The sequence below is a fragment of the Triticum dicoccoides genome, chromosome 4B (genome assembly GCF_002162155.2).
Source record: "Triticum dicoccoides isolate Atlit2015 ecotype Zavitan chromosome 4B, WEW_v2.0, whole genome shotgun sequence".
Classification (NCBI taxonomy): Eukaryota; Viridiplantae; Streptophyta; class Magnoliopsida; order Poales; family Poaceae; genus Triticum; species Triticum dicoccoides.
This window is the reverse complement of record NC_041387.1, coordinates 573,799,972-573,805,388: the sequence shown is the minus strand read 5'-3', so window position 1 is coordinate 573,805,388 and position 5,417 is coordinate 573,799,972.

The following is a 5,417-nucleotide window of genomic DNA, read 5'->3' as shown; positions in this document are numbered from 1 at the left end:
CGGGCGGCGGCGGCGTGAGGGCCCGCGCGGGCCCGCGATGGGCTCCGCGGGCCGGCGGCGAGGTGGGTGCGGGGACGCCACGTGGCGCGCGGTGGTTGGCTGGGATTCGGTGGGCGGCGGCGGCGGACTTGTCCGGCTCGGGACGGACATGTCCGGTGGCGCACAGGAGGTGGGATCTAGGGTTTGACTGCGAAAATGGACGGGGGATGCCTTTTTATAGGTAGAGGGAGCTAGGAGAGTCCAAATGAGGAGCGGTTTTCGCCCACACGATCGTGATCGAACGACCGAGAGCATGGAGGGGAGTTAGATGGGTTTTGGGCCACTTTGGAGGGGTTGCTGGGCCGCAAGAGAAAAGGGGGTTTACGGTTACCCCGTTAACCGTTGGAGTATCAAACGACCTCCAAATGGCACGAAACTTGACATGCGGTCTACCGGTGCTATACCAAGGCCGCTTGTCAAGACTCGGGCCATTCCGAGAAAGTTTAACACCCGCTCACAATGAGAGACGAAAGGGGAATGCCGGATGACATAGGAGTGCCGGATTGCAAAACGGACAATGAGGAAAATGCTCGGATGCATGAGACGAACACGTATGCAATGCAATGCACATGATGACATGATAAAATGCAACATGCAAGCAAATGACATGGCAACAACGACGAATAACTGGCAGACACCTGGTGCATCGAATCCAGGGCGTTACACTAGCACCCGCTAGCCACCTTATGCAACAAGTGCATGTCAGTCGGTGGAACCTGTCTCACGTAAGTGTATGTGTAAGATTGGTCCGGGCCGCTTCATCCCATAATACCGTCGAAACAAGATTGGACTAGTAACGGTAAGCATATTGAACGAAATCAACGCCCACAACAACTTGTGTTCTACTCGTGCATAGAAACTACGCATAGACCTAGCTCTGATACCACTGTTGGGGAACGTAGCAGAAATTCAAAAAAATTCTACGCATCACCAAGATCAATCTACGGAGTAATCTAGCAATGAGGGGAAGGGGAGTGCATCTACATACCCTTGTAGATTGCTAAGCGGAAGCGTTACAAGAACGCGGATGAAGGAGTCGTACTCATAGCGATTCAGATCACAGTTGATTCCGATCTAAGCGCCGAACAACGGCGCCTCCGCGTTCAACACACGTGTAGCCCGATGACGTCTCCCGTGCCTTGATCCGGCAAGGGGAGAGGGAGAGGTTGGGGAAGACTCTGTCCAGCAACAGCACGACGGTGTGGTGGTGGTGGAGGAGCGTGGCACTCCAGCAGGGCTTCGCCAAGCACCGCAAGAGATGAGGAGGGAGAGAGGTAGGGCTGCGCCTTGGGAGAGAGAGACTCATCTGTTGGGCAGCCCCAAAAACTCCACTATATATAGGGGGAAGGGAGAGGGGGAGACGCCCTAGGGTTTCCCCTAGGGGGGGCGGCGGCCAGGGCAGATGGGATCTCCCCTTTGGGTGACTTGGCCCCCAAGCCAGGAGGTGGGAACCCTAGATGGGGCGCCCCAAACCCCCTGGTCACTTGGGAATAGGTGAGGGGGGCGCATAGGCCCTTAGTGGGATGGTTTGCCCCCTCCCCTTGGCCCATGAAGCCCCTCAACACTTGCCGGGGCTCCCGAAACACCTTTCGGTCATGCTGGTCATCACCCGGTACCTCCGGAACACTTCCGGACTCCAAAACCCTTCATCCAATATATCAATCTTCACCTCTGTACCATTCCGGGACTCCTCATGATGTCCGGGATCTCATCTGGGACTCCGAACAACATTTGGTAACCGCGTACATACCTTCCCTATAACCCTAGCGTCATCGAACCTTAAGTGTGTAGACCCTACGGGTTCGGGAACCATGCAGACATGACTGAGACAACTCTCCGGCCAATAACCAATAGCGGGATCTAGATACCCATGTTGGCTCCCACATGTTCCACGATGATCTCATCGGATGAACCACGATGTCAAGGATTCAATCAATCCCGTATACAATTCCCTTTGTCTACCGGTATAGTACCTGCCCGAGATTCGATCGTCGGTATGCCGATACCTTGTTCAATCTCATTACAGGCAAGTCTCTTTACTCGTTCTGTAACACATCATCCCGTGATCAACTCCTTGATCACATTGTGCACATTATGATGATGTCCTACTGAGTGGGCCCAGAGATACCTCTCTGTCACACGGAGTGACAAATCCCAGTCTCGATTCATGCCAACCCAATAGACACTTTCGGAGATACCCGTAGTGCACCTTTATAGCCACCCAGTTACGTTGTGACGTTTGGTACACCCAAAGCATTCCTACGGTATCCGGGAGTTGCACAATCTCATGGTCTAAGGAAAAGATACTTGACATTTAGAAAAGCTTTAGCATACGAACTACACGATCTTGTGCTAGGCTTAGGATTGGGTCTTGTCCATCACATCATTCTCCTAATGATGTGATCCCGTTATCAATGACATCCAATGTCCATGGTCGGGAAACCATGACCATCTGTTGATCAACGAGCTAGTCAACTAGAGGCTCACTAGGGACATGTTGTGGTCTATGTATTCACACATGTATTGCGGTTTCCGGTCAATACAATTATAGCATGAATAATAGACAATTATCGTGAACAAGGAAATACAATAATAACCATTTTATTATTGCCTCTAGGGCATATTTCCAATAGTGAGTCCGTGGGCGGCGTCGTGCTCCATCTGAGAGGCCTCCAAGCGACGGCTAGTGGCGGCGAGCATCTTGGACAGGTCCAGCATCTGCTGGCGCCTTTCCTCGAGCTGGGTTCACGCCTCGGCGACGTTGGTGGCGTCGACGTTGGTGCCGATGGGGATGCGGAGGCTCTACATGGCAGCGCGCGGCGGATCGGATGGCTCGGCCCGTTCCGCAGTGGCCCTGGCTTCCGCGGCCTTCCTCGTCTTGCTCGACGAGGAGGAGGCGCCATCGCGGGTGATGTAAACCTCCACATGGACGTCCATCACCCCGGTGGCAATGCCACCGCCGAGGGAGAGGGGAGAGTCGAAGTAGCTGAGCACCTCGCTGGGGTACTCGTCGGCCATGAACGCATCAGAGATGCGCAGTGCAGCGAAGGAGGCGGCAAGCACGCCGACAACGTCGTCCGCCAGCGTGACGGACTCGTCGGTGTAGGAGAAGGGCCGTGTCTGAAGCATGCTCCCGGACAGCTCCTCAAGCAGCCCCACGGTGGGCGCCAACTGTCGTGGTGGGCGCACGGCAGATGCCAAGGGATGGCCAAAGAGAGGAGGAGGCTCGAGGGCACTGGTGGGCTCCAGAGGCGACGTTGGCATGCGCGGGCGCGGGACACTGGACATACCCAGGTTCGGGGCTCTCCGAAGAGATAATACCCCTAGTCCTGCCGAGTGTAGTTGGATGATTGATAGTACAATGTTGCTCCTGGAGCTGTATGGAGAAGGAAGGAAGTTGGCCAAGGCTTGGGCTGCTCCTTCTCTCCGGTGTTGCGGTTTCGGTGGCTAGTCCTCTGCTTGCTTGTGTTTTCCTTGTGTCTTATACATATGCCTCTGCCTCCTTTGTATGTGTGGGTTCCTGGGGGGGTTTTATAGATCAACCCACCCAGGGTTACAATGGTAATACGCCAGTCGGTGGGTCTGTATTGTCGGTGTCTGAGATACCAGGATGGGTCCCGCTTGAGGGCTTGTGGTTCGCCGGGTTCCCCTAGTTGCGGGCCCCGCGTGCCTAGGGGGACTGTGCGCCGTCTTGTCGATTGTCAGGGCGTGGCTGAGTCGAGTCATGTACAGTGCTCTCCGTCAGGCTGCCGCTTGCTGTCGTCAGCGGTGAGGGCGGGAGCACTGTTGCCACGTCGGCCCTGGTCAGCGGGTAGGTAAGGAGCACTATTGCCGCGCTCCGGCTGACCATAGGCATGGGTGGAAACACTGTTGTCTTGGTCATCAGTGATTGAGGTCTCGTCCCATCGTATGGCCAAGATGGGATGGGAGCTGACCCGTGGCTGGGTTGTCGTGCACGCCACGGGTGGGGTTGGCTTGTTGGGGAAGCCTTGGTTGCGCCGGGTTGAGTCGTCTTGCGCCAGTTGTTGTGGCCGGGTCGATGTACCTTACCGGGTCAAAGAGCTTGGCTGGGTTGCGGGCCTTGCTGGGTCGAGCAACCCGGCCAGGCACATGCCGGTTCACGGAGCGATGCGGGCCCCGCTGTTTTTGAAAAGGATCCGGGTTCCGTTGCCTGCCCGGGGTTCATCCCCCCGACACAATGGGTCGTTGATTCACCTTCCTCTTGCTTGCAAGTAGCCAAGTCGACAATCGACATGGGCTGCTTGCATGTGTCCTTCAAGTTCTGAATGAACCGGGCTTTTAACTCAGCCCATGACCCGATGGAGTTAGCCGGCAGCCCTTTTAACCAAGTACGGGCCATTCCATCCAGCATCATGGTGATGTATTTGGCACATGCAGCATCACTAACCTCAAGTAGCTCCATGGACATCTCATAACTTTCAATCCACGCCTCAGGGGGTAAGTCGGTTGTGTAATTAGGCACCTTTCGAGGTCCCTTGAAATCCTTGGGCAAACACTCATTACATAGAGCCGGCACCAAACAAGGTACACATGTAGACCTAGAGGTCACGCTTGCCTCTATCGAAGTCGTTGGATAAACCGGAAGGGGCTGGTGAGCCGCCTGCTGAGCCGCTCGCTCAGCTTCTTAACGCACTCTATCCTGATCAACCAAGTTAAGAGCTCCATCACACGCCTGGTCATGCCCGCGCGACTGGTCGCGGAGTTGGGCGTTGCTTGAAACGGCTGGTGAGTCCATGTTCCTGCTATAACTCCGGCTTCGGCTTGGGCGAGGGGTCGAGTGAATCCTATCTTGACTATAAGAATATGCCTCCTGTTGCGCCAGTGTTGTCTGAAGAAGTTCCCTGACCCTTCATGTTTCAACCGTCGTTCGAGAGTCGCCATCCACTGGGAGAGTCGCCAATCGTGCCGCCACAGCAATCATGTTCTCCAATGGATTAGAATAATGACCCGGTGGCATCGGCACATGGTGAGGCGGGGCGGTATTCAGATGAGGGGGTTCCGTCATGCGTGGTTCAACCGGCGTCCCAACCCTAGGTGTTGTAGCCCGGTTTACCTCTGGCGGGTTATCAGGACCTGCACCAGGCGTGCAAAAAAGGTTTCTGGCCTCGTAAACCAGAGGTAGACGGGACTAGTGCCTCCTCCTCATGACTTCCGTTGATGCGTTTTGATCCATCGTAAGCCGGAAAGCTTCTGACCAAATCCGTTGAGCATGAGCGTCTAAAGCAGCCTGTTCTGCGGCTATCCTGACGTCCTCTGCCGCCAGGTCTTCCTTGGCCAGCGCTACCTCATCACGCAACTTTCCCACCACCGCATCAAGCTGAGCTTGATTCTCCGGGTTGACCATTGTAGTTAACAGA